This window comes from Triticum dicoccoides, chromosome 3A (genome assembly GCF_002162155.2).
Source record: "Triticum dicoccoides isolate Atlit2015 ecotype Zavitan chromosome 3A, WEW_v2.0, whole genome shotgun sequence".
Lineage (NCBI taxonomy): Eukaryota > Viridiplantae > Streptophyta > Magnoliopsida > Poales > Poaceae > Triticum > Triticum dicoccoides.
Window position 1 is genome coordinate 385,859,197 of NC_041384.1, and position 13,086 is coordinate 385,872,282.

Below are 13,086 nucleotides of genomic sequence, written 5' to 3' on the forward strand. Positions count from 1 at the left end.
TGGCCTCGGAACACGGAGACCGAAAGGTCGAGCGTGAATCATATAGTAGATATGATCAACATAATGATGTTCACCGATGAAACTACTCCATCTCACGTGATGATCGGACATGGTTTAGTTGATTTGGATCACGTGATCACTTAGAGGATTAGAGGGATGTCTATCTAAGTGGGAGTTCTTTAATAATATGATTAATTGAACTTAAAATTTATCATGAACTTAGTCCCTGATAGTATCTTGCTTGTTTATGTTGATTGTAGATAGATGGCTCGTGCTGTTGTTCCGTTAAATTTTAATGCGTTCCTTGAGAAAGCAAAGTTGAAAGATGATGGTAGCAATTACACGGACTGGGTCCGTAACTTGAGGATTATCCTCATTGCTGCACAGAAGAATTACGTCCTGGAAGCACCGCTGGGTGCCAGGCCTGCTGCTGGAGCAACGCAGATGTTATGAACGTCTGGCAGAGCAAAGCTGATGACTACTCGATAGTTCAGTGTGCCATGCTTTACGGCTTAGAATCGGGACTTCAACGACGTTTTGAACGTCATGGAGCATATGAGATGTTCCAGGAGTTGAAGTTAATATTTCAAGCAAATGCCCGGATTGAGAGATATGAAGTCTCCAATAAGTTCTATAGCTGCAAGATGGAAGAGAACAGTTCTGTCAGTGAGCATATACTCAAAATGTCTGGGTATAATAATCACTTGATTCAATTGGGAGTTAATCTTCCAGATGATTGCGTCATTGACAGAATTCTCCAATCACTTCCACCAAGCTACAAGAGCTTCGTGATGAACTATAATATGCAAGGGATGAACAAGACTATTCCCGAGCTCTTCGCAATGCTAAAAGCTGCGGAGGTAGAAATCAAGAAGGAGCATCAAGTGTTGATGGTTAACAAGACCACTAGTTTCAAGAAAAAGGGCAAAGGGAAGAAAAAGGGGAACTTCAAAAAGAACGGCAAGCAAGTTGCTGCTCAAGAGAAGAAACCCAAGTCTAGACCTAAGCCTGAAACTGAGTGCTTCTACTGCAAGCAGACTGGTCACTGGAAGCGGAACTGCCCCAAGTATTTGGCGGATAAGAAGGATGGCAAGGTGAACAAAGGTATATGTGATATACATGTTATTGATGTGTACCTTACCAATGCTCGCAGTAGCACCTGGGTATTTTATACTGGTTCTGTTGCTAATATTTGCAACTCGAAACAGGGACTACAGAATAAGCGGGCACTGGCAAAGGACGAGGTGACGATGCGCGTGGGAAACGGTTCCAAAGTCGATGTGATCGCGGTCGGCACGCTACCTCTACATCTACCTTCGGGATTAATATTAGACCTAAATAATTGTTATTTGGTGCCAGCGTTGAGCATGAACATTATATCTGGATCTTGTTTAATGCGAGACGGTTATTCATTTAAATCAGAGAATAAATGGTTGTTCTATTTATATGAGTAATATCTTTTATGGTCATGCACCCTTGAAGAGTGGTCAATTCTTACTAAATCTCGATAGTAGTAATACACATATTCATAATGTTGAAACCAAAAGATACAGAGTTGATAATGAAAGTGCAACTTATTTGTGGCACTGTCGTTTAGGTCATATCGGTGTAAAACGCATGAAGAAACTCCATACTAATGGACTTTTGGAACCACTTGATTATGAATCACTTGGTACTTGCGAACCGTGCCTCATGGGCAAGATGACTAAAACACCGTCCTCCGGTACTATGGAGAGAGCAACAGATTTGTTGGAAATCATACATACCGATGTATGTGGTCCGATGAATATTGAGGCTCGTGGCGGATATCGTTATTTTCTCACCTTCACAGATGATTTGAGCAGATATGGATATATCTACTTAATGAAGCATAAGTCTGAAACATTTGAAAAGTTCAAAGAATTTCAGAGTGAAGTTGAAAATCATCGTAACAAGAAAATAAAGTTTCTACGATCTGATCGTGGAGGAGAATATTTGAGTTACGAGTTTGGTGTACATTTGAAAAACTATGGAATAGTTTCGCAACTCACGCCCCCCGGAACACCACAGCGTAATGGTGTGTCCGAATGTCGTAATCGTACTTTACTAGATATGGTGCGATCTATGATGTCTCTTACAGATTTACCGCTATCATTTTGGGGATATGCTTTAGAGACGGCCGCATTCACGTTAAATAGGGCACCATCAAAATCCGTTGAGACGACGCCTTATGAACTATGGTTTGGCAAGAAACCAAAGTTGTCGTTTCTTAAAGTTTGGGGCTGCGATGCTTATGTGAAAAAACTTCAACCTGATAAGCTCGAACCCAAATCGGAGAAATGTGTATTCATAGGATACCCAAAGGAAACTGTTGGGTACACCTTCTATCACAGATCCGAAGGCAAAACATTTGTTGCTAAGAATGGATCATTTCTAGAGAAGGAGTTTCTCTCGAAAGAAGTGAGTGGGAGGAAAGTAGAACTTGACGAGGTAACTGTACCTGCTCCCTTACTGGAAAGTAGTTCATCACAGAAAACTGTTTCAGTGACACCTACACCAGTTAGTGAGGAAGCCAATGATAATGATCATGAAACTTCAGATCAAGATACTACTGAACTTCGTAGATCAATCAGAGTAAGATCCGCACCAGAGTGGTACGGTAATCCTGTTCTGGAGGTCATGCTACTAGATCATGATGAACCTACGAACTATGAAGAAGCGATGGTGAGCCCAGATTCCGCAAAGTGGCTAGAAGCCATGAAATCTGAGATGGGATCCATGTATGAGAACAAAGTATGGACTTTGGTTGACTTGCCCGATGATCGGCAAGCGATTGAGAATAAATGGATCTTTAAGAAGAAGACTGACGCTGATGGTAATGTTACTGTCTACAAAGCTCGACTTGTCGCAAAAGGTTTTCGGCAAGTTCAAGGAATTGACTACGATGAGACCTTCTCACCCGTAGCGATGCTTAAGTCCGTCCGAATCATGTTAGCAATTGCCGCATTTTATGATTATGAAATTTGGCAAATGGATGTCAAAACTGCATTCCTGAATGGATTGCTGGAAGAAGAGTTGTATATGATGCAACCAGAAGGTTTTGTCGATCCAAAGGGAGCTAACAAAGTGTGCAAGCTCCAGCGATCCATTTATGGACTGGTGCAAGCCTCTCGGAGTTGGAATAAACGTTTTGATAGTGTGATCAAAGCATTTGGTTTTATACAGACTTTTGGAGAAGCATGTATTTACAAGAAAGTGAGTGGGAGCTCTGTAGCATTTCTGATATTATATGTGGATGACATATTACTGATTGGAAATGATATAGAATTTCTGGATAGCATAAAGGGATACTTGAATAAAAGTTTTTCAATGAAAGACCTCGGTGAAGCTGCTTACATATTAGGCATTAAGATCTATAGAGACAGATCAAGACGCTTAATTGGACTTTCACAAAGCACATACCTTGACAAAATTTTGAAGAAATTCAAAATGGATCAAGCAAAGAAAGGGTTCTTGCCTGTGTTACAAGGTGTGAAATTGAGTAAGACTCAATGCCCGACCACTGCAGAAGATAGAGAGAATATGAAAGATGTTCCCTATGCATCAGCCATAGGCTCTATCATGTATGCAATGCTGTGTACCAGACCTGATGTGTGCCTTGCTATAAGTTTAGCAAGGAGGTACCAAAGTAATCCAGGAATGGATCACTGGACAGCAGTCAAGAACATCCTGAAATACCTGAAAAGGACTAAGGATATGTTTCTCGTATATGGAAGTGACAAAGAGCTCATCGTAAAAGGTTACGTTGATGCAAGCTTTGACACTGATCCGGACGATTCTAAATCGCAAACCGGATACGTGTTTACATTAAACGGTGGAGCTGTCAGTTGGTGCAGTTCTAAACAAAGCGTCGTAGCGGGATCTACATGTGAAGCGGAATACATAGCTGCTTCGGAAGCAGCAAATGAAGGAGTCTGGATGAAGGAGTTCATATCCGATCTAGGTGTCATACCTAGTGCATCGGGTCCAATGAAAATCTTTTGTGACAATACTGGTGCAATTGCCTTGGCAAAGGAATCCAGATTTCACAAAAGGACCAAACACAGCAAGAGACGCTTCAACTCCATCCGGGATCTAGTCCAGGTGGGAGACATAGAGATTTGCAAGATACATACGGATCTGAATATTGCAGACCCGTTGACTAAGCCTCTTCCACGAGCAAAACATGATCAGCACCAAAGCTCCATGGGTGTTAGATTCATTACAGTGTAATCTAGATTATTGACTCTAGTGCAAGTGGGAGACTGAAGGAAATATGCCCTAGAGGCAATAATAAAGTTATTATTTATTTCCTTATAATCATGATAAATGTTTATTATTCATGCTAGAATTGTATTTTCCGGAAACATAATACATGTGTGAATACATAGACAAACAGAGTGTCACTAGTATGCCTCTACTTGACTAGCTCGTTAATCAAAGATGGTTATGTTTCCTAACCGTGAACAATGAGTTGTTATTTGATTAACGAGGTCACATCATTAGTAGAATGATCTGATTGACATGACCCATTCCATTAGCTTAGCACCTGATCGTTTAGTATGTTGCTATTGCTTTCTTCATGACTTATACATGTTCCTACGACTATGAGATTATGCAACTCCCGTTTACCGGAGGAACACTTTGGGTACTACCAAACGTCACAACGTAAATGGGTGATTATAAAGGAGTACTACAGGTGTCTCCAATGGTCGATGTTGGGTTGGCGTATTTCGAGATTAGGATTTGTCACTCCGATTGTCGGAGAGGTATCTCTGGGCCCTCTCGTTAATACACATCACATAAGCCTTGCAAGCATTACAACTAATATGTTAGTTGTGAGATGATGTATTACGGAACGAGTAAAGAGACTTGCCGTTAACGAGATTGAACTAGGTATTGGATACCGACGATCGAATCTCGGGCAAGTAACATACCGATGACAAAGGGAACAACGTATGTTGTTATGCGGTCTGACCGATAAAGATCTTCGTAGAATATGTAGGAGCCAATATGGGCATCCAGGTCCCGCTATTGGTTATTGACCAGAGACATGTCTCGGTCATGTCTACATTGTTCTCGAACCCGTAGGGTCCGCACGCTTAAGGTTACGATGACAGTTATATTATGAGTTTATGCATTTTGATGTACCGAAGGTTGTTCGGAGTCCCAGATGTGATCACGGACATGACGAGGAGTCTCGAAATGGTCGAGACGTAAAGATTGATATATTGGAAGCCTATGTTTGGACATCGTAAGTGTTCCGGGTGAAATCGGGATTTTACCGGGTTACCGGGAGGTTACCGGAACCCCCCGGGAGCCATATGGGCCATCATGGGCCTTAGTGGAAAGGAGAAAGGGGCAGCCCAAGGTGGCTGCGCCTCTTTCCCCTCCCCTAGTCCTATTAGGACTAGGAGAAGGTGGCCGGCCCCCCTCTCTCCCTTCCCCTCCGAGGAATCCTAGTTGGACTAGGATTGGGGGGAGGAATCCTACTCCCAGAGGGAGTAGGACTCTCCTGCGCCTCCCTCTTTGGCCGGCCAGCCTCCCCTCCTCTCCTCCTTTATATACGGAGGCAGGGGCACCTCTAACCACACAAGTTGACACAAGTTGATCCACGTGATCGATTCCTTAGCCGTGTGCGGTGCCCCCTGCCACCATATTCCTCGATAATACTGTAGCGGAGTTTAGGCGAAGCCCTGCTGCTGTAGTTCATCAAGATCGTCACCACGCCGTCGTGCTGACGAAACTCTTCCCCGACACTTTGCTGGATCGGAGTCCGGGGATCGTCATCGAGCTGAACGTGTGCTCGAACTCGGAGGTGCCGTAGTTTCGGTGCTTGATCGGTTGGATCGTGAAGACGTACGACTACTTCCTCTACGTCGTGTCATTGCTTCCGCAGTCGGTCTGCGTTGGGTACGTAGACAACACTCTCCTCTCGTTGCTATGCATCACATGATCCTGTGTGCGCGTAGGAAAATTTTTGAAATTACTACGAAACCCAACAGTCAGAACTCGGAGGTGTCGTACGTTCGGTACTTGGATCGGTCGGATCGGGAAGACGTACAACTACTTCCTCTACGTTGTGTCAACGCTTCCGTTGCCGGTCTACGAGGGTACGTAGACAACACTGTCCCGTCTCGTTGCTATGCATCACCATGATCTTGCGTGTGCGTAGGAAATTTTTTGAAATTACTACGTTCCCCAATAGTGGCATCCGAGCCAGGTTTTATGCGTTGATGTTATGCACGAGTAGAACACAAGTGAGTTGTGGGCAATATGAGTCATACTGCTTACCAGCATGTCATACTTTGGTTCGGCGGTATTGTTGGATGAAGCGGCCCGGACCGACATTACGCGTACGCTTACGCGAGACTGGTTTCACTGCCGTGCTTTGCACACAGGTGGCTGGCGGGTGTCAGTTTCTCCAATTTTAGTTGAACCGAGTGTGGCTACACCCGGTCCTTGCGAAGGTTAAAACGGCACCAACTTGACAAACTATCATTGTGGTTTTGTTGCGTAGGTAAGAACGGTTCTTCCTAAGCCCGTAGCAGCCACGTAAAACTTGCAACAACGAAGTAGAGGACGTCTAACTTGTTTTTGCAGGGCATGTTGTGATGTGATATGGTCAAGACATGATGCTATATTTTATTGTATGAGATGATCATGTTTTGTAACCAAGTTATCGGCAACTGGCATGAGCCATATGGTTGTCGCTTTATTGTATGCAATGCAATCGTCGTGTAATGCTTTACTTTATCACTAAGCGGTAGCGATAATCGTTGAAGCATAAGATTGGCGAGACGACAACGATGCTACAATGGAGATCAAGGTGTCGCGCCGGTGACGATGGTGATCATGACGGTACTTCGGAGATGGAGATCACAAGTACAAGATGATGATGGCCATATCATATCACTTATATTGATTGCATGTGATGTTTATCTTTTATGCATCTTATCTTGCTTTAATTGGCGGTAGCATTATAAGATGATCTCTCATAAATTTCAAGATAAAAGTGTTCTCCCTGAGTATGCACCATTGCCAAAATTCATCGTGCCCATACACCACATGATGATCGGGTGTGATAAGCTCTACGTCCATCTACAACGGGTGCAAGCCAGTTTTGCACATGCAGAATACTCAGGTTAAACTTGACAAGCCTAGCATATGCAGATATGGCCTCGGAACACTGAGACCGAAAGGTCGAGCGTGAATCATATAGTAGATATGATCAACATATTGGTGTTCACCATTGAAAGCTACTCCATTTCACGTGATGATCGGTTATGGTTTAGTTGATTTGGATCACGTGATCACTTAGAAGATTAGAGGGATGTCTTTCTAAGTGGGAGTTCTTAAGTAATATGATTAATTGAACTTAAATTTATCATGAACTTAGTACCTGATAGTATCTTGCTTGTCTATGTTTGATTGTAGATAGATGGCCCGTGCTGTTGTTCCGTTGAATTTTAATGCGTTCCTTGAGAAAGCAAAGTTGAAAGATGATGGTAGCAATTACACGAACTGGGTCCGTAACTTTAGGATTATTCTCATTGCTGGACAGAAGAATTACGTCCTGGAAGCACCGCTGGGTGCCAGGCCTACTGCTGGAGCAACACCAGATGTTATGAACGTCTGGCAGAGCAAAGTTGATGACTACTCGATAGTTCAGTGTGCCATGCTTTACGGCTTAGAATCGGGACTTCAACGACGTTTTGAACGTCATGGAGCATATGAGATGTTCCAGGAGTTGAAGTTACTATTTCAAGCAAATGCCCGGATTGAGAGATATGAAGTCTCCAATAAGTTCTATAGCTGCAGGATGGAGGAGAATAGTTCTTTCAGTGAACATATACTCAAAATGTCTGGGTATCATAATCACTTGACTCAACTAGGAGTTAATCTTCCTGTTGATAGTGTCATTGACAGAGTTCTTCAATCACTGCCACCAAGCTACAAGAGCTTCGTGATGAACTATAACATGCAAGGGATGGATAAGACGATTCCCGAGCTCTTCGCAATGCTAAAAGCTGCGGAGGTAGAAATCAAGAAGGAGCATCAAGTGTTGATGGTCAACAAGACCGCCAGTTTCAAGAAAAAGGGCAAAGGGAAGAAGGGGAACTTCAAGAAGAACAGCAAGCAAGTTGCTGCTCAGGAGAAGAAACCCAAATGTGGACCTAAGCCTGAAACTGAGTGCTTCTACTGCAAGCAGACTGGACACTGGAAGCGGAACTGCACCAAGTATTTCGCGGATAAGAAGGATGGCAAGGTGAACAAAGGTATATGTGATATACATGTTATTGATGTGTACCTTACTAGAGCTCGGAGTAGCACCTGGGTATTTGATACTGGTTTTGTTGCTAATATTTGCAACTCGAAACAGGGACTACGGATTAAGCGAACACTGGCAAAGGACGAGGTGACGATGCGCGTGGGAAATGGTTCCAAAGTCGATGTGATCGCGATCGGCACGCTACCTCTACATCTACCTTCAGGATTAGTATTAGACCTAAATAATTGTTATTTGGTGCCAGCGTTAAGCATGAACATTATATCTGGATCTTGTTTGATGCGAGACGGTTATTCATTTAAATCAGAGAATAATGGTTGTTCTATTTATATGAGTAATACCTTTTATGGTTATGCACCCTTGAAGAGTGGTCTATTTTTGATGAATCTCGATAGTAGTGATACACATATTCATAATGTTGAAGCCAAAAGATGCAGAGTTGATAATGATAGTGCAACTTATTTGTGGCACTGCCGTTTAGGTCATATCGGTGTAAAGCGCATGAAGAAACTCCGTACTGATGGACTTTTGGAATCACTTGATTATGAATCACTTGGTACTTGTGAACTGTGCCTCATGGGCAAGATGACTAAAACGACGTTCTCCGGTACTATGGAGAGAGCAACAGATTTGTTGGAAATCATACATACAGATGTATGTGGTCCGATGAATGTTGAGGCTCGTGGAGGATATCGTTATTTTCTCACCTTCACAGATGATTTAAGCAGATATGGGTATATCTACTTAATGAAGCATAAGTCTGAAACATTTGAAAAGTTCAAAGAATTTCAGAGTGAAGTTGAAAATCATCGTAACAAGAAAATAAAGTTTCTACGATCTGATCATGAAGGAGAATATTTGAGTTACGAGTTTGGTCTACATTTGAAACAATGCGGAATAGTTTCGCAACTCACGCCACCCGGAACACCACAGCGTAATGGTGTGTCCGAACGTCGTAATCGTACTTTATTAGATATGGTGCGATCTATGATGTCTCTTACTGATTTACCGCTATTGTTTTGGGGTTATGCTTTAGAGACGGCTGCATTCATGTTAAATAGGGCACCATCGAAATCCGTTGAAATGATGCCTTATGAACTGTGGTTTGGCAAGAAACCAAAGTTGTCATTTCTAAAAGTTTGGGGTTGCGATGCTTATGTGAAAAAGCTTCAATCTGATAAGCTCGAACCCAAATAGGAGAAATGTGTCTTCATAGGATACCCAAAGGAGACTGTTGGGTACACCTTTTATCACAGATCCGAAGGCAAGACATTCGTTGCTAAGAATGGATCCTTTCTAGAGAAGGAGTTTCTCTCGAAAGAAGTGAATGGGAGGAAAGTAGAACTTGATGAGGTAACTGTACCTGCTCCCTTATTGGAAAGTACTATAGCACAGAAACCAGTTTCTGTGACACCTATACCAATTAGTGAGGAAGCTAATGATAATGATCATGAAACTTCAGATCAAGTTACTACCGAACCTCGTAGATCAACCAGAGTAAGATCCGCACCAGAGTGGTACGGTAATCCTGTTCTGGAAGTCATGCTACTAGATCATGATGAACCTACGAACTATGAAGAAGCGATGGTGAGCCCAGATTCCACAAAATGGCTAGAAGCCATGAAATCTGAGATGGGATCCATGTATGAGAACAAAGTGTGGAGTTTGGTTGACTTGCCCGTTGATCAGCAAGCAATTGAGAATAAATGGATCTTCAAGAAGAAGACTGACGTTGACGGTAATGTTACTGTCTACAAAGCTCGACTTGTTGCGAAAGGTTTTCAACAAGTTCAAGGGATTGACTACGATGAGACCTTCTCACCCGTAGCGATGCTTAAGTCTGTCCGAATCATGTTAGCAATTGCCGCATTTTATGATTATGAAATTTGGTAGATGGATGTCAAAACTGCATTCCTGAATGGATTTCTGGAAGAAGAGTTGTATATGATGCAACCAGAAGGTTTTGTCGATCCAAAGGGAGCTAACAAAGTGTGCAAGCTCCAGCGATCCATTTATGGACTGGTGCAAGCCTCTCGGAGTTGGAATAAACGCTTTGATAGTGTGATCAAAGCATTTGGTTTTGTACAAACTTTTGGAGAAGCCTGTATTTACAAGAAAGTGAGTGGGAACTCTGTAGCATTTCTGATATGATATGTGGATGACATATTACTGATTGGGAATGATATAGAATTTCTGGATAGCATAAAGGGATACTTGAATAAGAGTTTTTCGAAAGACCTCAGTGAAGCTGCTTACATATTGGGCATTAAGATCTATAAAGATAAATCAAGATGCTTAATTGGACTTTCACAAAGCACATACCTTGACAAAGTTTTGGAGAAGTTCAAAATGGATCAAGCAAAGAAAGGGTTCTTGCCTGTGTTACAAGGTGTGAAGTTGAGTAAGACTCAATGTCCGACCACCGCAGAAGATAGAGAGAACATGAAAGATGTTCCCTATGATTCAGCCATAGGCTCTATCATGTATGCAATGTTGTGTACCAGACCTGATGTGTGCCTTGCTATAAGTCTAGCAAGGAGGTAACAAAGTAATCCAGGAGTGGATCACTGGACAGCGGTCAAGAACATCCTGAAGTACCTGAAAAGGACTAAGGATATGTTTCTCGTATATGGAGGTGACAAAGAGCTCATCGTAAATGGTTACGTTGATGCAAGCTTTGACACTGATCCGGACGATTCTAAATCGCAAACCGGATACGTGTTTATACTGAACGGTGGAGCAGCCAATTGGTGCAGTTCTAAACAAAGCGTCGTGGCGGGATCTACATGTGAAGCAGAGTACATAGCTGCTTCGGAAGTAGCAAATGAAGGAGTCTGGATGAAGGAGTTCATATCCGATCTAGGTGTCATACCTAGTGCATCGGGTCCAATAAAAATCTTTTGTGACAATACTGGTGCAATTGCCTTGGCGAAGGAATCCAGATTTCACAAGAGAACCAAGTACATCAAGAGATGCTTCAATTTCATTCTGGATTTAGTCCAAGTGGGAGACATAGAAATTTGCAAGATACATACGGATCTGAATGTTGCAGACCCGCTGACTAAGCCTCTTCCATGAGCAAAACATGATAAGCACCAAGGCTCCATGGGTGTTAGAATCATTACTATGTAATCTAGATTATTGACTCTAGTGCAAGTGGGAGACTGAAAGAAATATGCCCTAGAGGCAATTATTTATTTCCTTATATCATGATAAATGTTTATTATTCATGCTAGAATTGTATTAACCGGAAACATAATACATGTGTGAATACATAGACAAACAGAGTGTCACTAGTATGCCTCTACTTGACTAGCTCGTTGACCGAAGATGGTTATGTTTCCTAACCATAGACATGAGTTGTCATTTGATTAACGGGATCACATCATTAGGAGAATGATGTGATTGACTTGACCCATTCCGTTAGCTTAGCACTTCATCGTTTAGTTTGTTGCTATTGCTTTCTTCATAACTTATACATGTTCCTATGACTATGAGATTATGCAACTCCCGTTTACCGGAGGAACACTTTGTGTGCTACCAAACGTCATAACGTAACTGGGTGATTATAAAAGTGCTCTACAGGTGTCTCCGAAGGTACTTGTTGGGTTGGCGTATTTCGAGATTAGGATTTGTCACTCTGATTGTCGGAGAGGTATCTCTGGGCCCACTCGGTAATGCACATCACTTAAGCCTTGCAAGCATTGCAACTAATGAGTTAGTTGCGGAATGATGTATTATGGAACGAGTAAAGAGACTTGCCGGTAACGAGATTGAACTAGGTATTGGAATACCGATGATCGAATCTCGGGCAAGTAACATTCCGATGACAAAGGGAACAACGTATGTTGTTATGCGGTTTGACCGATAAAAGATCTTCGTAGAATATGTAGGAACCAATATGAGCATCCAGGTTCCGCTATTGGTTATTGACCGGAGACGTGTCTCGGTCATGTCTACATAGTTCTCGAACCCGTAGGGTCCGCACGCTTAAAGTTCGGTGACGATCCTAATTAGGTTTTTTATGCTTTGATGTACGGAAGGTTGTTCGGAGTCCCGGATGTGATCACGGACATGACGAGGAGTCTCTAAATGGTTGAGACATAAAGATTAATATATTGGAAGCCTATATTTGGATATCGGAATCATTCCGGGTGAAATCAGAATTTTACCAGAGTACCGGGGGGTTACCGGAACCCCCCCGGGGGTTAATGGGCCTACATGGGCCCTAAAGGAGAAGAGGAGGGCCGGCCATGGCAGGCCGCACGCCCCCTCCTTCCTAGTCCGAATAGGACAAGGAAGGGGGGGCAGCGCCCCCCTTTCCTCTTTCCCCCTTCCCCTTTCCTTCTCCAACAAGGCAAGAGGGGGAGTCCTACTCCCGATGGGAGTAGGACTCCTCCAGGCGCACCCCTAGGGGCCGGCCACACCTCCCCCCTCCCTCCTTTATATACGGGGGCAAGGGGGCACCCCATGACACACAAGTTGATCTTCGTGATCGTTCCTTAGCCGTGTGCGGTGCCCCCTTCCACCATATTCCACCTCGGTCATATCGTAGCGATGCTTAGGCGAAGCCCTGCGTCGGTAGAACATCATCACCGTCATCACGCCATCATGTTGACGAAACTCTCCCTCAACACTCGGCTGGATCGGAGCTCGAGGGACGTCACCGAGTTGAACGTGTGCAGAACTCGGAGGTGTCGTACGTTCGGTACTTGGATCGGTCGGATCGGGAAGACGTACGACTACTTCCTCTACGTTGTGTCAACGCTTCCGTTGCC